The sequence below is a fragment of the Bubalus bubalis genome, chromosome 7 (genome assembly GCF_019923935.1).
Source record: "Bubalus bubalis isolate 160015118507 breed Murrah chromosome 7, NDDB_SH_1, whole genome shotgun sequence".
Classification (NCBI taxonomy): domain Eukaryota; kingdom Metazoa; phylum Chordata; class Mammalia; order Artiodactyla; family Bovidae; genus Bubalus; species Bubalus bubalis.
Genome location: NC_059163.1, coordinates 25,925,038 through 25,946,548, shown reverse-complemented (window position 1 = coordinate 25,946,548; position 21,511 = coordinate 25,925,038). Strand labels below are relative to the sequence as shown.

Here is a 21,511-nt window from a genome sequence, read left to right as displayed (position 1 = left end):
ACATGACGGCTGCAAAAGCCCGCATCCCTCCTCCCAACAGAACCCACACAGACATTTCAGAAGAGCCAATTTAAGTAGATGAGTGTAGATAAACAGTCTCGGTGGAGCATCCTTAAGAGGATTTGTTGTTTTGCTTTGTCTTATCTAAGTCAAGTAAGGGCTTCCCAGGTGGCACTAGTGGTAAAGAACCCACCTACCAACGCCGGAGACATAAGAGATGGGAGTTCAGTCCCTGGGTAGAGAAGATCCCCTCGAGTAGGACATGGCAACCCACTCCAGTATTCTTGCCTGGAGAATCCAAGGGACAGAGGAGCCTGGTGGACTATGATCCATAGAGTTGCACAGAGTCAGACTTGACTGAAGCAACTTAGCACACACGCACAAGTAGACTGGTTTAACATTCAATCTATTTTAATGGAATAAAATAACTCCAGCTTTGTGGTAGGAAAGCCTACACAAATCCTACATCCTTGGATCCCTGAAACTGTTAGTATTTGAATTATTTGGCTGTACCTGATTTTGTTGCATCAAATAATCTTCCCCAACGCAGGCATTTTCATAGAACTTGAGGGTTAGAAGCAAACTGAAAATGCAGGCGGTTCAGTTTCTTGTCTCGTGCATTTTACAGCAGCTCACTAGAGTGGTGTGCCAGCCTGTACTTGAACACTGTCTGGGAAAGTGAACCCCTAAGTACCAAAGCACACGATTTCATTTTCAGACCACTTCAAATTACAGTGGTATTCTTCTTTATACTAATTCCATCATAGCTTCAGTCCTTTCATCCTTCTTGAACCAAATAGAAGATATTGAATGGTTTTTCCATTTCACCATCTTCTGACCTTTTGAGGACATTTAACATTTTTCTGCCAAATCTTTTCTAGGTTAGTTAGTCTTTAATTATGATCAACCTAGACAGCATATTAAAAAGCAGAGACATTACTTTGTCAACAAAGGTCCGTCTAGTCAATACTATGGTTTTTCCACTGGTCATGTATGGATGTGAGAGTTGGACTATAAAGAAAGCTGAGCGCTGAAGAATTGATGCTTTTGAACTCTGGTGCTGGAGAAGACTCTTGAGAGTCCCTTGGACTGCAAGGAGATCCAACCAGTCCATCCTAAAGGAGATCAGTCCTGGGTGTTCATTGGAAGGACTGATGTTGAAGCTGAAACTCCAATACTTTGGCCACCTGATACAAAGAGCTGACTCATTTGAAAAGGCCCTGATGCTGGGGAAGATTGAGGGCAGGAGGAGAAGGGGACGACAGAGGATAAGATAGTTGGATGGCATCACTGACTGAATGGACGTGGGTTTGGGTGGACTCCGGGATGGACAGGGAGGCCTGGCGTGCTGAGGTTCATGTGGTCACAAAGAGTTGGACACGACTAAGCGACTGAACTGAACTGAACTGAATTCCTTCACCTGTTATTTCCATGTCATGATCCAGAGATCTGGGCTGTTAAGGTCTCTCTTCCTTGACGGTGTTCCCAAATGTCCATGTCACTCTCTTTTGTGGGTGAATGTAGCAGAGCACAGTGCTTCAGTGCAAACTAGATGAGGACAGTTTTTTGTCTTGTTCTTGATGGTCTACTTCTATTAGGTTCACTGAACTTAGAATTCCACCCAATTCTTCAAAAGAAGGGGACACAAAGGAACTTTATTCTGGAAAGTTTGTTTTAAAAAAATCACTTTATCAATTTATTTTTTTAATAATATAGAAAAAAGAAACCTGTGGACCTAGATTTTTAGATGTATTGTAGGTGTATTGTGTATTCTATCATCCTTCTAATATACTACTTTTCTGTAATATGTATCCATGATCCATCTGTAAGATAGTGGAAATAATAATGGTTAATTTTCGTTAAGTGTCTGAGTAATGACTCCTGAAGTACCAAATATTGAGGGTTCTTAAGAGTATCTTGATAATTAAAGAGATGAAATATTGTAGAGTATTTCTTTACATCCGTGAGTCTTTGAAGTGGAAGGCTAGCCCCTTGAAGACTAGGATTTTTTCAGCAGCTCTCCCCCTCGCTTCCTTACTGCTGCCCTGATGGAGTCAAGTTTCTGAATTCTTTCAGATCCTTGAAAGGTTTACTACCTCCTCCTCCACTGTAGGATTTAGGTTAGATCCAGATTAGCTTTTGTAACACTAGAAGAAAGTAAAGTAATCAGGGAGGCTTCCCTCAAAAACTTTCTTTGATGGTAAACTGTGTCCATGTATATGTAAGATTTGATTACACTTTAGACTTTGGAGAAATTACTGCTAGAATATACAAGACAACATGTGGTAGGGAGTTCGTGAAGGCAGAGAATACATCAGATCTATACATTAGATGCCCTTTTATTAGGAGAATACATGAGGTGTCCTTGTATCATTTTCTATAAAGCGTATGATTGGGGTTGTCTGTATAGGAGAGTGTCACTGAAAGTTATTACATATAAGGAAAAACCACTGTCCAAATTAACACTGCCCCTTAGCCACTGGCTAAACTAAAAAAGGAGAACAAAATCTTAAAGACAAATGAATATTAAATAAAGGCCAATTAATTGTAGCAAGGAATGTGTTGAAATAAGAGTGGGTATATGTAATTATATGGAACATTACATTGAAAATGTTTAGGAGGTAATCACATGCCACCTAAACATTTGCTGGAGGGTGAATCCCCCCTCTGCAACCATCCCTGTCTGATCTCAGAGACCCTCATTGACTCTGTAAAATGTACGATATGGCTTCCTTTCCTTGAAACGGTGACCTTTTCCAGGCCAATTAAAAGGTGCTGCTTTGAGGACATTGGAATCCAAGCTCAAAGGGATAAAAGGAAATTGAAACTTCTATTAAGATGAGCTAATGATGCCTGGAGCAGTTGGGATTAAAATAGAACAAAGTCAATTTTAAAAAGATCCCCAAATCAAAGAGCTGCTTCTCTCACCAAATACCAAGAGAAAGCAAAATGATTTTTAATGAAAACTAGGGCAATGGAAATCAGCCTTTTGCCCAGATCCTGGGGCTTCAATCAAAACCAGTGAGTTTTGAGAAAAATCCTTTGAACTTCTTGGGAAAAATGTATTACATAAATATAAGATAATGTCATGAAAGATAAATTATCTTTTCTTGCAAATTAGATTAAATGATCCATAAATATATTAAAATGATAATGATAAAAAGTAGTGTACATATAAGATTAATTGACAGTTGATTCCTCATCTGACATAAAATAAATCCTGAGTTCATAGTGAGCATTTTAAAAAACTTAAATACAATAGATGTATAACATTGTATTAGTTTTAGATGTACAACATAATAATTTGATATATGTATATTTTATGAAATGATCACGATAAGTTTAGCTGACATTCATCACCACACATTGATACAATTCTTTTCTTGTGATGAGAACTTCTAAATTTTATTTTTCTCTTAGCAACTTTCCAATACACAATACAGTATTGTTAACTAAGTCACTAAGGAGTATATCACATCTCCAGCACTTAATTATTTTATATTTATAATTTTGTACCTTTTGACTACTTTCACCCATTTTGCTCATCCCAGACCCCCTATTCCCTGTGTATAGCAATCACCAATCTGTTCTCTGTATCTATGAGGTGTTTTGTTTTGTTTTTTAAGATTTCACATATAAATGAGATTATATAATTATATAGTATTTGTTTTTCTCTGCCTTACTTATTTCATTTGGCATAATTCCCTCAAGGTCCATCCATGTTGTCATAAAAGACAGGTTTTCCTTCTTTTTTCTGGCTGAATGATATTCCATTGTGTGTATGTATGCAACTTCTTAATCCATTCACCCGTTAGTGGATGCTTAGATTGCTTTCCTCCTTTGGCTCTTGTAAATAATGCTACGATGAACATGGAAGTGCAGGTATCTTTTCAAGTTAGTGCCTTCATCTCTTTCAGATAAACACCTAGACGTGGAATTGCTGGATCCTATGGTAGCTCTATTTAAAATTTTTAAGGGACCTCCACACTGCTACTCTAACAGGTGTGAAGAGATCTCACTGTGGTTCTGATTTGTACTTTCCTGATAATTAGTGATACTGAGCACTGTTTCATGTACCATTGGCTATCTGTATGTCTTTAGAAAAATGTCTGTTCAGTTTCTCTGTTTATTTATATATTTGGTTGGGCTGGGTCTTAGTTGCTGCATGCAGGATCCTCCATCTTCACTGTGGCATGCGGGATCTTTAGTTGTGGCATGTGGGAACTTCTACCCTGACCAGAGATCAAACCTGGGCCCCCTGCATTGGAAGCATGGAGACTTAGCCACTGGACTACCAGGGAAGACCCTCTGCCCATTTTTTAACTGGATTGTTTGGGATTTTTACTATTGAGTTGTATGATTTCTTCATATATTTTGGATATGAACCACTTCTCTGATATATGATTTGCAAATATTTTCTCCCATTCCATAGGTTGTCATTTAATTTTGTTGATGGCTTCCTTTGCTGTGTAGATTTTTAGTTTGATGTAGTTCTGCTTGTTTTTTTCTGCTTTGGATGTCAAATCTAAAAATCTTTGCCATACTGATGTGAAGGAGCTTACCCGCTATGTTTTCTTCTCAGAGTTTTATGATTTCAGGTCTTATGTTCAAGTCTTTGGTCCATTTTAAGTTGATTTTTGTGAATGGTGTAAGATACTGGTCCAGTTTTATTCTTTTGCATGTACCTGTCCAGTTTTCTCAACATCATTTATGGAAGAGATTTTCCTTTTGCATTGTATATTCATGGCTCTTTGTCACAAATTAATTGGCCATATATGCATGGGTTTATTTCTGAGCTTTCTATTTTGTTCCTTTGTGTGTCTGCTGTTATGCCAACACCATGCTGTTTTGATTATAGTATATTATATGCTATGATAATAGCTTTGTAATATAGTTTAAAATCATCAAGTGTGATGCCTCCAGCTTGTCCTTCTCAAGATTGCTTTGTCTATTTGGGGTCTTTTGTGGTTCTATACAATTTTAGGATTATTTGTTCTATTTCTATGAAAAATACCAATTGAATTTTGATAGGGATTGGATTGAATCGATCAGTGGCTTTAGGTAATATGGAAATTTTACAATATTAATTTTATTATTTTTTCCAGTACATGAGTACAGAATATCTTACAATTTATTTATGTCTTCTACAATTTCTTTCATCAGTGACTGTACAATTTTCAGTGTATGTGTCTTTCACCTCCTTGGTTAAATTTATTGCTAGATACTTTATTCTTGATGCAACGGTAAGTGGGATTATTTTCTTAATTCCTAAAATCTAGTATTTTGATGACCTGTGATGTACACAATAACAGTTATTAGGTGATTGCTGTGGATGGTAATTATTGCAACCTTGGTAGGTTGTTCACTTCTTAAAACAGTTCATAATAACCATCTGTATTAGTCTGCTCAGTCTGCCATAACAGAATACCATAGCCTGCATGGCTTGAACAATAGAATCTTATTTTCTCACAGTTCTGAAAGCTGAAAAGTCCAAGATCAAGATCAAGGTTTCAGCAAGTCTTGACTTCTTATGAGAGCTTTCTTCCTGGTTTGTAGATGGCCACCTTCTGTATCTCCCTGTGGCCTTTCCTGGGTACATGCAAAAGTGTAGCAGAAAGAGAAAGGAGAAATGAGCTCTTTGGTTCTCTTGTTATTTTTGTTGTTGTTATTCAGTGGCTAAGTCATATCCAACTCTTTGTGACCCCATGGACTGCAGTGCGACAGACTTCCCTGTGTCTTCCCTTGGTGTTTCTTGCTGCTGCTGCTGCTAAGTCGCTTCAGTCGTGTCTGATTCTGTGCGACCCCAGAGACGGCAGCCCACCAGGCTCCCCCGTCCCTGGGATTCTCCAGGCAAGAGTACTGGAGTGGGGTGCCATTGCCTTCTCCGGGTGTCTCTTAGAAGGACACTAATCCTTTTAAATTAAGGCCTCCGTCTTATGACCTTGTTTAACCCTACTTTCTCAGAAGCCATTATCTCCAAGTACAACCATATTGGGGTTAGGGTTTCAACATATGAATTTGGCAAGGGACACAAACATTCAGTCTTTGACACCACATAATAAGTAAGGAAATGGCAACCCACTGCAGTATTCTTGCCTGGAGAATCCCATGGACAGAGGAGCCTGGCAGGCTACAGTCTGTGGGGTCGCAAGAGTCAGACATGACTTAGTGACGAAACTACTACTAATAATAAGTAAGAAGTTAGGGAACTGTTGAGCTGGAAAAGGCTTCCCACCACGCTTGCACATCAGTGGGTAATGCCTTTGCCACTTTGAGGATAGTTGGATGGGTAGCTCACAAGCCATCCAGCAACCTATCAGCAGGCTAGTGCTGCATTTTCTGTTTGTTTAAATTCTAAACGAGCTAATTGCCCAAGCTAAGGAATACCACATCCTTGGCTTAACCAACAGAAGCCTCTGCATCGCACATTTACTTGAACTCCCTTAAGGTAATGTTTAATGGCACTGTAGCCAAGGGGAACTTTTCCATCATAACACATCAGTTTAGGATGTTGGTTGTCTATCCAGCAAATCAGGTCCTTGGCAAGGGAAACTTTACAGAGTCCAGCTTCACCTCCCCTGAACTTCTACCTGGATATGGTTTTAATGGTGGACAAAGCCATTATTTCAGAATTTAAAGGGTTTTCAGGAATAAAGCAAGTCATTCCTGCTTATATTAGGACTCAAAGCTACTTTATTGAAAGTTAGGGTTTCACCATATGATTTGTGTTGGCAGAAGGAGATGCCTCATCCCAGCTTGGAAATTCTAGGCTGAGTTGAGTGTTAAATTTAATTACCAAAAAGATGGATCCCACCACTTCTATGCCAGTGTGTATTAAGCCAGGACAAACATATCCAGAGTTGGCAATCAGTTTTAGCAGTTTAATAATTTGAATAGATAAAGAAAAAAGGGAGTTGGTAAGACAAGAAAAATGGCTTGTCTCAAAAGCAAAAAGACATCTGGACTGATAAGAGGACAGCTGAAAGAGGAGCTGAAGATAACCATGAGAAACTGATCATAAATTTGCCTCAGGGTTCAGACAGGGGGTCATGCAGCTGAATTATAAGCAGGGGTCACTCTGGTGAATTTAGAACTTACGTCCTGGTTTTGCTACCTCTAGGCAGCCTCCTTCACCATGCACCTCATCTCCAAACTCTCAATAGTGAAATACACGTGGATGAAAAGAATTGCCCAAGGTGAATAAGTAACTCTAGTATATGTGTCATTGATTGGACGACATTCCCTGAGAAGTGGGTCAGCTTGTGTCCCATGTCACAGGCTCACATGTGTCCCATGCCTCACCTGTGCTGTGTCAGATGGCTAATAAAAAAAACTCACTTGACAGCTTGAAAGTTTTCATTGTTACACTTCCCTTGCGATCCCAGGGAGGCCAGGCCTTATTGGAGAGGGTGTTCAAGTTATGAGTTCACACAAGATGTGAAATACTTCTAAGTGTGTGTGTGTGTGTGTATTTCAACAACACCATAGCTGGTGAACTAACAGATTTACCCACACGGTCCAGGCATCCTAGCTGGTTGTTCAGGGTTGGAGGCCTGAAGCAGGTAGGTTGTGTATGTGTGTGTTAGGAGAGAGAGGGCATGTGTCATACTCCACTGGACTTTGCCTTATGTAAAGTGTGTTTGTAAAAGTAGAATGGAACTCCCTCAGGTCTGATGCTATGAAGTGAGTGAATATGATGCAGAACTGCTCAATAAACTGAAAACAGTATGCTGTCCAATTATATGATGTATATATATCATGATTATCATTCCTGCCACTGGTGCCAGCATCAGGAATCCTATATTGAGATCTTCCATATTCCAGATCCTGTTCTAGAGCAGGATTTTTCAATTTGGGCTCTTATCAATATTAACAGTTGGGGCTGGATAATTCTCCGTTGTGGGTTGTGTGGTAGGGCTGTCCTAGGCACTGTTAGGCAGCATCCGTGGCCTCTATCCACTGGATGCTAGAAGCACATTCCCTCTCCCCGCCGCCACCACCCCCTCGCCCCCCTCGTCGTGATAGCCTGAAGGTTTCCAGGCGCTGAAAAATGTGCCCCTGGGAGCAAAATTACCCCTAGTTGAGAACCAGTGTTTCAGACATAGGGCATATTTGTGATGGGGCATGGTGTGCACAAAAAGCATGGCCTGGGCCGCACACTGTTGTTTTCACTCCCGCGTTCACTTTATTCCTGAGCCCTGGCTGTGTGCCAGGCACAGTGCCAAGTGATGGGGACAGAAGGATGAAGAAGACATGCTTTCTGCCCTTATGGAGAAGAGTCTAGTAAGGGAGAAATACTAATAAATAAATTGCCAAACAGATGCAGTGAAATTGACATGTACAGGAGCTTCAAGCTCATGATAATGGTCAGGGGAGAGAGCACCTGACCTAGCTTGGGAAGTAACCCAAGAAAGCAGAAGCATCAGAGAAGACTTCCCTGAGTTGCCTAAACTGAGCTGAGTCTTAAAAGATGAACAGAGGTGTAATTCAGTGTTGCAACACTGAAGCATAAACAAGATGCAGAGATGAAAAGCAGCCTAGAGAGTGTGTGTGTATTGGGCAGGGGATGCTAAATCCGGGATAGATAGACAGGATGACCTTGTTTGCCAATCTAAGAGCTTATGCTTTTTGCTGGGCCTCCCTCATGGCTCAGATGGTAAGGAGTCTGCTTGCAATGCACGAAACCCAGGTTTGATCCCTGGGTCAGGAAGATCCCTTGGGGAAAAGGAATGGCAACCTCCACCAGTATTCTTGCCTGGAGAATTTCATGGTCAGGAAGGTGGAGAGCCACTGACGGGCTGTTAGTGAGGCAGTAGCATGCTTTTGTTTAAACCGATTGCTGTGGTCAATATGCAGAAAATGGATTTAAGGGGCACAAAAGTGAAAGCAGGGAGACCAAGTTAGGAGGCCAAGGGATAATGAGGGCTGGAACTAGGGCCGTGGAAGGAGGGGATAGATTTGAGAAATCTTTCAGGGATAAGATTGCATGACTTGGTGACTCTTTGGGTGTGAGAGTAGAGGAAGAGGAAGCAAGTCAGGATGACTGCCAGTCACATTTGTTTTAAGGTGCCACTCTCAGGGTCTAGCATGTAGAAAACAACCAAGTGAAGGTAACCATTGTAATATGCTGTCATATCAACAACTTCTTATCTCCATTTTGCAAATGAGAAAATTGAAACCCAGAGGAGGAAAGTGGTTAACCCAAAGTCACACAGCTAGTGACCTGAGCTCTGTTTGGCTGTCTTAACTTCTGCTTTGTCCTGCTGTGTGGCTTTGGCTAAGTGTGGATTAAACTGGTGAAAATGACTTCAGTCAGGAAGAAGTGAACTTTGTTACCATTGGCCTTTATGCTTAGTGGGTGCTTGCTGCTACTACTGCTAAGTCGCTTCAGTCGTGTCCGACTCTGTGCGACCCCATACATGGCAGCCCACCAGGCTCCCCCGTCCCTGGGACGCTCCAGGCAAGAACACTGGAGTGGGTTGCCATTTCCTTCTCCAATGCATGAAAGTGAAACGTGAAAGGGAAGTCGCTCAGTTGTGTCCGACTCTTAGTGACCCCGTGGACTGCAGCCTACCATGCTCCTCTGTCCATGGGATTTTCCAGGCAAGAGTACTGGAGTGGGGTGCCATTGACTAATGTCATTGAAAATTAAACCAATGTCTGTGTATCATTTTCGTGCATTCCAAATTGTTTAAGGGAAAAAGAAACAGCCTACCAAGTATTACATGCAAGTGGCACCCACCTAATTGGCAGCTTTAATCTCAGATTCCTGGTACCTACAAGTGAAGTCTTGGGGCCCATAGTCCATTGTCAGTCTCTTCAGACTCATGGCCAGGGACGTGAGTATAACTCATACTTGTTAAATGATTTGGTAATTTATATATATACTAAATTTATAATTATAAATGTGTAATCATTATATAAATTAAATCACTAAATATATAATAATATAGTGAATATATATATATATATATATATATATATAAATTCTGGGTCAATAAGATGATCTCCCATCATTTCTATCTGAAAATATTAAATGTGCCCAAGACCAAGAATGACTATTTGCCAGGAAATGGGGGTAATGGTTACTGGGCTAAATATTGAGTGGTATAGATGTCTTTAAGATAAACACAAAGAAATTCCTGTGTCACTTCTCTCCAGGATTGCTCCCTTAACCTTTCCTTCTCCAAATCTAGACTTCAAGGCTCCTAAAAGAACCAAGACACAGAAGTATAGGATTAGTTGCCCAATTTACTTATATTTTAAGAAAGTGTCCCCAAAGGCCAGTTAAGCCTGTCTGACAGCAGTGACAGGTCTCATCATCAGAAAACCCAAGAATGATTATAGCCTATGACCTGTGACAGCTCTAAAGACATTAAGAACTGCCAGGAAATGCCACTGGGATTTCTCTCTCGGGTCATTGGAAAACAAGGAGGCTTTCATTATTCAGGTTGAGGATTAGAAGTTCCTTCCAAAGTATTTATGCCAGGCCATTGATATGATGAGAGGTCTCACTCTAAGTATCAGCATATGTATTTTAAAAATAATTTTGCACATTGTTTAATTGTGAAAGGCAGTCATGTGGAGTGGAAGAAACCCAATATTTGAAGTCCAAGGACTTGGTTTGATTCGTTTTTTCAGCTTTTCCCCTGATAGGTAGGTGACAGACACATTCATCTATAGGTCCCGACTCTGTTCAAAGCTATTTGCCTTAATTTGCATGTTTTGCCTTAACCCAAATGTACCTGCTCATTACTAGCTCTAAAAACTAAAAGCAGAATGTTAATTACCATCTCTCTTGGCATTCTGACCCCAATTCCAGTACATGCATGTGTGTGTGTGTGGTGGGGATTTCTCCACACCAGCGGAACTCTGAGAATTCAACTCAATTCTGACACTACACAGAGATGGCATCAGATCCCGTAGGTTAAGGGTTCATTCCTCCACACACACACACACACACACACTTAAGAACTAGATCCAGCCCAGGCGGTTACCTGTGCTTCTGACCTATACACTACAAATGGGAGGTTGTAGTGATCCCTTTCCACTCAGAATGACAATCATAGTCCAGGTTGTTACCTGTGTGTTAGTCTCATACATGTTTGACTCTTTGCGACCCCGAGGACTGTAGCCTGCCAGGCTCCTCTGTCCATGGGATTTTCCAGCAAGAATACTGGAAAGGGTTGTCATTCCCTTCCCCAGGGGATCTTCCCAACCCAGGGGTTCAACCAGGGTCTCCTGCATTACCCCCAGACCCCTCTTTGGGTTCAGTGAATTTGCTAGAGTGGTTACAGAACTCAGAGAAACATTTCACTTGTTAGATCACTGGTTTATTGTAAAAGACTGTAACTCAGGACAACTGGATGGAAGAGACACGCAGGGCAAGTTACAGGGAGAGGGTATGTGCTTCCATCCCCTCTCCAGGTGCTCCACCCTCCCCAAGGTCCATGTGCTCCCCAGCCTGAAGCTCTCTGAAACCTCCCCGCCACGCCCCCCAGCTCCGACACACACATACACACACATCCTTTTTTTATGGAGGCTTTATTGCATAGGCCCAATTGACTAAACTACTGGCCATTGGTGATTGAAGTCAACCTCCAGGCCCTCTGGGTCTAGGCATGGGACTGAAAGTTCCAACCCTCTCATCACAAGGTTGTCTGCATTGGCAACCAGACCTCGTTAACCTAATAAGAGACACCTGTAAGCTCCTATCGCTTAGGAAATTCCAAGAGTTTGGGAGCTGTGAGCCAGGAACTGCAAGTGAAGATCTGAGTGATCGAATATATGTATAAATCACAACATCTGACCATACACTTGAAGTACTTTCCCTTTGGTTCAAGGTGCTCTCTGCTCTGTTAAAGTAGCCAAGCAGTGAGTGCATCGCTGTTCCAAGTCCCATCAGGGTTGAGATTCTGTTTCCATGGTGCAACAGTGACATCCATTGGCCTGTTGCACTAATTATAGAGGAAGCCTGTTTCTCAGCTCTGTAACTATTAGGTTTCCTGATACACACAAGACACAGAGAACAGACTGTCGCCAAGCCTGACAAGTCAAGACTGAGTTATACCTGGTCTCCTGCAGACTGTACTGGTTTCAGGACCCTTTCCAAGGACTCGTGTTCTCAGATTGTGGCCACCTGGGTCTTTTCTTGTGGTCACATGGGGCAGTCCTGGAATCGGCCCTATTTTTGTAGAGTTCAGTACATTCGTGGGGTTGTTGGGAAACCATTGGTTTGCAATTCAGATATCTCCTTTCACCTCTGAACCTTTTCTACATGAAGTGAAGCTGATAACCTGTTTTGCAGTGACCAAGGGCTTTTCTGCACACTTGATAATATATCCCCACAGTCACATAACACTTGTGAAAATTAGGAAAGTGCTTGGCACCCACCAGACTGTGAAGGAGGGGAGCTGGCCACCCAAATGCCAGGTGTTCAAACCCCAAGCGTTGGTGATTTGTGTTCCTTGCCCTAACTGGCGGGGAAGGCAATGGCACCCCACTCCAGTACTCTTGCCTGGAAAATCCCATGGATGGAGGAGCCTGGTGGGCTGCAGTCCATGGGGTCGCTAAGAGTCGGACACGACTAAGCAGCTTTACTTTCACTTTTCACTTTCATGCATTGGAGAAGGAAATGGCAACCCACTCCAGTGTTCTTGCCTGGAGAATCCCAGGGACGGGGGAGTCTGGTGGGCTGCCGTCTATGGGGTCACACAGAGTCGGACACGACTGAAGTGACTTAGCAGCAGCAGCAGCAGCCCTAATTGGAATTCACCAGGTTGTTCAGAAACTCTTGCTTCACTTCTGAAAGAACCTTGCTGGGGGCGGGGCAGGGTCTAAAGATAGAAAAGCCAAGGAAAGGTTATGTGGCTGGATTTGAGATTGAGCCGTGAATGTGTGTCTTTATGTAGAAAAAGAAAAACCTGGGCTGTTTTTTCATCTCCATAGAGAACATAACAGGAAATAGCAAGACTAAAAATACTTCCATCAACTATGTGTCAGATGCTCTGTTAGGTATTAAGAATAAAGGATAAAGAAGGCAAACCATTGCATTCACCCAAAGACCTCATTTTCAAGTGAGGGACACAAGCTAGGAACAATGAATTCTAACTGTGTGGTAAGAGTAAGCATTCCTGCAGGAACCCCTTCTAACTCTGTGTGTGTGTGTGTGTGTGTGTGCGCGCGTGCGTGCACACACACGTGCACATGCATACACATGCACACATAACTGGTAGGATCCAAGTAATGGCCAATGTTGGCACCTTTGGATGGAGAAATGAGTGAATAGTCTCAGCTCCACTCAAAGCCAAAATATCAAATACTGCTTAGTATCAAAATCAATCAGGTTGCAAAACTGACAAGTCAGATACTTAACACTTACATAAAAGAACAAAACCTGTGGATTCAGTGTCACTTTGCATCATTTCCTGGTAAAACTTTTTTTTAGAAATGATTAGGGCATTGTAACTAGTTTATAGTGTGTGCATGCTGTCGCTTTAGTTATTTTTGACTCTTTGTGACCCTATGGGCTGTAGCCCACCAGGCTCCTCTGTCCATGGGATTCTCCAGGCAAGAATACTGGAGTGGGTTGCCATGCCCTCCTCCAGGGGATTTTCCTGACCCCAGAACTGAACCCATATCTCTTGGGTCTCCTGCATTGGCAGGCAGATTCTTTACCAGTAGCGCCACCTGGGAAGTCCTGATTTATCATATATGTAGCCAAACCCATCACTGACTCACTAGTAAAGTTTTTCCAAATCATTGTTATGATTAAACAGACGAAAGACTCACCTAAGAAAGAATATCATCGAGATTCCATTCTTCCTTCTCCGGTTGACTACCTGAAAGTTTGATTCTAGTGCCCGCTCTTACTAACTGGTCTCATTTTAACTCTCATTGTAAATTCTCAAGGCCCATCCTTTAGCTCACCTCTCCTCTCCCTAGCACAGCTTCCCCATGCGACCTTACTGACTTCCGCTCTGGAGAGGGCTTCCCACATACACATGGAACTTTTTAAGGACAGAGTCCAACAGATCGAAGACACCTTGCCAGTCAAGTGGCTCTACTACTTTACACTCCCCCCTCCACACACACACACCACTGTATAACCATTAGAGCCCCTTAGGAAAAGTGCAGCCCACATTTTAAAACACAGTTTCTCATGTTGGTCATTTTGGTTTAAACCCATGTCAGTCAAACTGAGAAAATTTCAGCCTACAATTGTTGGCTCTGTTTAAAGTCCCTTCCCAAGTACCAAAGTGTAAGTCTGCAGAATCCAGTGACATTTCTATGAGCTTTGAGAAGCCTCTCCACCAACTAAGAAAAGATGAGTTTACACGGACACAGAGAACAAACTAGCAGTTACCGGTGAGGAGAGGGAAGGGAGGAAGGGCAGTATAGAAGTAGGGGATTAAGAAGTAGAAACAATTAAGTATAAAATAAGCTGCATGGATATATTGTACAATATGGGGAATACAGCCAATATTTTATAATAACTGTAGGAGTATAATCTTTTAAAATTTTGAATCACTACATTGTTTACTTGTTACTTATACAATATTGTATTGATCCATCAACTATACTTCAGTAAAAGGAAGACCTGTAGCAGCCCATCACAATGTGTTGTGTATTCCCCAGTGTGTTGATACTAAAGAGACCAGGAATGCAGGTGTGCAGCAATATCCCCGGAGGCCTCCGAGGCCAGAGTGCTGGCTGTCACATGGAGGCCACCCCTGTGGGTTGCTGACCCTTGGCCATCAGATCTGAGAGCTTGAAGCTCCATCTCCCTCATATGGGAGTCTCAGGGCACTTCCTGCTTGTCCCTGTGCTCTCAGCTCCCTTCAGAGACCTTCCTGCTTGGGTCACTGCAGCCCCATTGGCATCTATGCTGTTCGTGTGTGTTTAGTCGCTCAGTTGCGTCCAACTCTTTGCGACCCCCACAGACTGCAGCTTGCCAGGCTCCTCTGGTCCATGGGGATTCTCCAGGTAAGAATACTGGAGTATATTGCCATGCCCTCTTCCAGGGGATCTTCCCAACCCAGGCATTGAACCCAGGTCTCCTGCATTGCAGGCAGATTCTTTACCGTCTGAGCCACCAGGGAAGCCCATTTTAGCATTTTGGTCCTGGGTATAAAATAAACTTATAGTAGGTTTTTACAGGACAGTTTGAGTCTCTGGAGTGGTTTGAGGGCCTCAGGAGGCCTGGTGTGCTGCAGTCTGTGGGGTCGCAAAGAGTCAGACACAGCTGAGCAACTGAACTGAACTGAACTGAAGCTAATTCTCGCTGCCCAACAGTTTTTCATCTAGCTGCTCAGAGGGCCATATGCCCTCACCTCTGGATTAATTCTTCCCCCCTGTGCTTTTAAATGGATACTCCTAGTGTTAGTCACTCAGTCACGTCCGACTCTTTGCTACCCCATGGACTGTAGCCCTCCAGGTTCCTCTGTTCATGGGATTCTCCAGGCAAGAATGCTGGAGTGGGTGTCCATTCCCTTCTCCAGTGGATCTTCCCAACCCAGGGATGGAACCTGGGTCTCATGCATTGTAGGCAGATTCTTTACCATCTGATCCACCAATTAACACCTTAATAACAACCAGTCTATAACATTACAGGCTTGAATTTTTTCAAATTTATTTTTCAATATATTTTTATTGAGATATCATTTACAAGCTGAAAGGTATGCTTCAGTATTACAGTTCCATTTTCAGAGTCCTGATAAACGTATATACCTGTGTAATCTATACCTCTGTTAAGATAGACCATTTTCATCACCCCCATAAACTCCACGCCCCATCCCAGTCCATCCCCCACCCCCCAAGCATCCAGTATTCTGATTTATTTCACCATAGATTAGATTTGCTTCTTCTAAAGCTTACTCATGAAATAACACAGTACGTACTCTTTTGTATGGTAGTTTTTTACTCAACATAATGTTTTTAAACTTCATCCGTGGTGTTGTCTATGTTCATTGTTTATCCATCCTCCTGTTGATGGACATTTGGGCTGTATCCAGTGTGGGGTTATTATGAATAAAGCTACTGTGGATATTAGTGTTCAAGCCCTTTTGTAGACATATGTTCTCATTCTCTTAGATGAGATGCTGGATCATAGGGTAGATGTATGTTTGCCTAATAAGAAACTTTCATACTATTTTCCAAAGTCATGGCACCATCCTACAATACAGTTCCAGTGGCTTCACAACCTTCTTGACATTTGTTGCTGGCAACAAATGTGTTAGTTTTCTATTGCTGTGTAATCAATTACTGCAAACACGGCATCTTAGAGCAGCACAAATATATTAGCTCATAGTTCTACAGGTCAGGAGTCCTGTATGACTCAGTTGAGTTCTATGCTTATGGTCTTAAGGTTGAAATGAAGTATCACCTGGGCGGGCTTCTTATCTGGAGACTCTTGGAAAAATCCACTTTTGAACTCATTCAGGTTGTTGGTTCAGTTCAGTTCCTGTGGTTTCCACACTGGCTATCATTTACAGCAGTTCTCTGCTCCTAGTGTGTGCGTGCTCAGTTGCTCAGTTGTGTCTGACTCTTTACAACTCCATGGACTATAGCCTTCCAGTCTCCTCTGTCCAAGGAATTTTCCAGGCAAGGATACTGGAGTAGGTTGCCATTTCCTACTCCAGGAGATCTTCCTGACCCAGGGATCCAACCCATATCTCCTACATTGGCAGACAGATTCTTCACCACTGAGCCAGCTGGGTAGCCCATCTGCACCTAGGGGCAGCCTATATCTTTTTCTCACATGGCCCCTTCTATCTTCAAGTTTGCAAAATACATTGATTTCTCACCCGCTTCCCTAGACTTCCATGCCCCTTGGTTTAAATCTCTCTGTCTTCCTTACTGCTTTTAAAAAGACTCATCTGATTGGGTCAGACTCACCTGAATAATCTCTGTATCTTAAGGTCATTCAACTTAGAAACATAACTGCGTCTGCACACTCTCTTCCCAGTAGTACCTAAATTAATGCTTGATCGAGTGACCAGGGAGCAGAAGTTTTGGGACCATCTTTAGAGTTCTGCCTATCACAGCAGTCCATGATGAAATTTTAAAACCAGCATCACTTTTAATTATCCAGTTGCTTAAAAAAAAACAAAACAGAACATTTATTGCCCGACTAATTGTGGAAATCCTTAAGATGAACTGAACGCTGCAACAGCCTCTCTCTTGGGTTTAGGTGTTGTTCCTTCACGGAATCCATGCCTGAATCTGCGGTATACAATTTTTAGGTGCCTCATTCAACCAGTCTCTGTGGTATTTCATCCTTTAGCTTTAGCTTTAGCACTCCACTTATACTTTCTCTTTTGCTTGGCAGGGTAGCCACACTTGCCACAGGTCAACCTCAGAAGGTGGTAGGCTTTAGAGCCACAATGACGGCACAGCGTGTGCGTCTTATTCTCACGCTTTCCAAGCAATGACGTTCCGTTTGTCATCTTGCTTCTGCTGCTGAGACCAAAGAGCTATCCAGTTGCTTTTAAAGCCAGAGATTTCAAAAATATTTTCCTGCTAAAGAATTGTGGCTTCAAGAATTATCCCTTGCCACTTGTGTTCTATGCATTTATAAAACTCCCTGCATTTGAAAACATCTAAGTGCTTCTACACTGAGTTTTGACACCCATCCAACATGATCAAGTTCTCTAGCTGGCAACGATAAGACTGGAATACTTAGACACAGGTTAAAGTGATTTAACCAAGTTGATTTTTGTCATTTCCTAGGGCCTCATACAGAGAAGGCAACGGCAACCCACTCCAGTACCCTTGCCTGGAGAATCCCATGGTCGGAGGAGCCTGGTAGGCTGCAGTCCATGGGGTTGCTAAGAGTCGGACACAACTGAGTGACTTCCCTTTCACTTTTAACTTTCATGCATTGGAGAAGGAAATGGCAACCCACTCCAGTGTTTTTGCCTGGGGAATCCCAGGGACGGCGGAGCCTGGTGGGCTGCCATCTATGGGGTCGCACAGAGTCGGACACGACTGAGGCAACTTAGCAGCAGGGCCTCATAGCTGGTTGCAGAACTGAGAATTAATAGTTTAATTTTGGTAACTAGAATAATGGATCTTAGGGATGAAAAGTCCCAAGAACTTTATAGTCAAACCGAAGATCAGAGAAATTGATTCAGAGAGTTGGTTTTTCAGAGATGAGCCCAGAGCTATGTCCCTAGGTTCCTGGGCAGAGCTCTGTTAACTGTCTCGCAGTGGATAGTTAGCCCTTGCTTCTCGAGGGGTATCTTCTCCTGAAAGGGGACTTTGAGGTTTGTTGATTTTAAGTCACTGTATAAATCTCTGACGGGCTTCCCAGGTGGCGCTAGTGGTAAAGAACCCACCTGCCAATGCAGGAGACATAAAAGATTCAGGTTTGATCCCTGGGTGGGGAAGATCCCTAGAGGAGGGCATGGCAACTCACTTCAGTATTCTCCAGTATAGGGTTGCAGAGAATCAGACATGACTGAAGTGACTTAACATGCATCAATCTCTGGAACTCTAGAAAGTATTTATTGAAATAATGCATTATTTCAATAAATTTGCATTGCATGCATGTGTGCTCAGTTGTGTCTGACTCTTTGCAACTTCATGGACTGTGGCCCTCCAGGCTTCTCTGTCCATGGGATTCTCCAGGCAAGAATACTGGAGTGGGTTGCTATTCCCTTCTCCAGGGGATCTTCCCGACCCAGGGACTGAACCCAGGTCTCCTGCATTGCAGGCAGATTCTTTATTGTCTGAGCCACTGGGGAAGCCCTAAATTTGCATTAGTATATTAGTATATAGTATTAGTTCCAAATCAAAACTTTTCAACTAACTAAATCCATTCCAGGAAAGGTTATCTTCAATCGGCTTGAAACTAATTGAAGGAGGGAAGGAGCCAGTGAAATTGACCTGCTTCTATTCAGATGCTAGGGTCTTAGGAGTTCTTGAGTCTGTGCTTGAAATCTTTTTGGACTTGGGGACTCTGCATTTCTTCCAACAGAGAATGAAAGAATTGTGTACCTGACTTTCATGCAACTCTCATAAGGCATCTCATATTTTTCAAGATGAATTGCAGATGAACTGATGGCAGAGTCACACAGCTTCCAAGTCAAGACTAGAACCTGGTCACCCTATGGCTTTACACCAAAAGCAAAGCAGCCCAGACTCTCCTGAAGCTATGTTTTATTTGGCCCACAGAATGGTGGTGCTTTTTTACTTGAATTCATTTTCAACATTGAAAACTGGAAATTTTCATGTGAAAAATCCAGATGGCCTTTTTTTTTTTTTTTAGAAGTTGGAGCTCAAGGAACAGTGAGCCCACTTTCTGCAAGGCCCAGGTACTTACTCCAATCCCCCAGGTTCAGTTTAGTCCATTTGCCTTCTCGGTTCTATAGGAACCAAAGTCATGACACCTATTTCACCCAAGCTGCCATTTTGAGACACCTTGTCAGACTGTTCAAACAATTTCTTATCTGGGTTACACATATCAAATATGTCTGGCACTTGTTTCCTAGCAGTTGAAAATAATGAGCCAGATTTTCAAATAGGTGAGCTACTTCCTGGCATTAATTCTGGCCATTTAAAAGAGTGTTTTCTCTGTAAGCCCTTAGTTACCATGTGGGATGCTCAGCATACACATAATTTCAAAAATTACTCTTTTCTTAATGGGTTTGCTTAGTCATCAGGAAATTTTGACTTCTAAAGTAAATGAAACATTTGGTATTTGTGAAGTCAAAAAATTTATTTAGGATAGCCACCTTGTCATCTGAAGAACTTAGGTTATGGACTGAATTGTGGCTCCACCCTCCTACCCCCCAAATTCATATATTGAAGTCCTAACCTCCAATATCTCAGAATGTGACTATATTTGGCAATAGGGCCTTTAAATATATACTTAAGTTAAAATGAGACCGTTAAAGTGAGCCCCAATCCAACCTGACTCCTGTCCTTATAAGAAGAATTTGGACATGCAAAGAAGCACTAAGGGATAACACAGAGCAAAGACCAGACGAGGACACAATGGAAAGGTGGCCTCCTGCAAGCTAAGGAGAGAGTCCTCAGGAGAAAACAAACGTGTTGACATCTTATTCTTGAACCTCTAGCGCCCAGAACTGAGATTTTCTGTTCATTCATTTCTGTTGCTTAAGACAAGTATTTTGTTACAGCAACCCTAGCTAACTAATAGAGCTTCCTAAGTCATATTTCTTGAGAGGAACCTCTGTTTCACCTTATGAAATGTATGCTATACATTGTTGATTGATAATTCCTCTTGAGTTTATGCAGCTAGAAGCCCAAGGTGACTGATGGCTGTGATGCCTTAGCTGCACATAAGAATCATCTCTGGATCCTTTAAAACTAACTATGGGATCATCGCCCCAAATTCTGACTTGTTGGTTTGGGGTTGGTCCTGGCCCTCTGGTTTTATAAGCCTCCCAAGCGGTTTGCAGGTACAGATTAAAGTGAGAATTAACTGATTTAGAGGGAATGATCCCCCCTCCTACAGAAGGGCCTGGGTTTCTGCAGTTCTCCCCTGGGAGTCCACAGCTGACCATGCCATCCAAAGGTAGGCAGGATAGATTTACTGCCTGTATAACAAGACCTCTTAGGGTTTTGAGTGAAAATGAGCCTCTGCCCACGGGCCTTATATTAGTGTTGTTGTTGTTCAGTCGCTCAGTCGTGTCCGACTCTTTGAGACCCCATCAAGTGCAGCACGCCGTGCTGCTCTGACCGTCATCGTCTCCTGGAGCTTGCTTAAATTCATGTCCATTGAGTTGGTGATGCCATCCATCCATCTCATCCTCTGCTTCCCCCTTTTGCCTTCAGTCTTTTCCATGATCAGGGTCTTTTTCACATCAGAACCCCCAAATCTGCAAGTGGCCACAGCTCTGCCTATGAAGCACTTAATTCATGTGTGTGGCCTGGCTAGGGTACAGGTTTTGGTGGTGGTGTTTTTTTTTTTAATCTCTTATCTCCCTGCCACTGATACCCTGTGTTTAATTTCTTGTCCCACCTTCCATTCCAGTGGAGGGTGGGGCATTATGGAAGGTGTGCCAGGAAGTTGTGGCTTTCCCTCTGCACCCTGGGCGTAGAGCTTGGAATCGAACAGAAGGAACAGCCATTGCAGGAAGCATGTTCCCAAGGCCCAGGCCCATGTGGTTTTCCCTCCAGCAGTGTTGAGATTGACTCCTTTCCTGGCATGCTGGACTGTTCTGTGGATTTCGCTGCTTTTTGCCACATCTCTTACAATTAGAATGCTGTTTTCTGATGTTCATGGCTATCTAAGCTTGCTGATTTTATTAACTTACTTCCTAGCAATTCTCAGCAGTCTCTCACGAGCTGGGTAGAATGAAAACATTGCCCCGTTCTGTTATTTTCCAAGAGCTGCATGCTCTGTTTGTATGCGGAGAACAGTGGTGTTTTTGAGAGTAAAATACAAGTTAGTGCAACTAGGACTGTGTTTGCCCCTTCCTTTGAAACCTCTCCTGCAATTTGCCGGTGTGTGTCTAATCTCTCTCTCTGCCATCAGGTGTGA

The 21,511-nt window shown here is 42.6% G+C and overlaps 1 protein-coding gene and 1 pseudogene across 3 annotated transcripts in view; one reads left to right on the top strand and one right to left on the bottom strand.

Moving 5' to 3' along the window:
* Positions 1-21,511, top strand: part of SHROOM3 (shroom family member 3) — a 335,191-nt gene that overhangs the window by 215,505 nt on the left and 98,175 nt on the right. The gene's annotated exons all lie outside the window — the stretch shown is intronic.
* Positions 17,148-17,447, bottom strand: LOC102404639 (annotated as a pseudogene).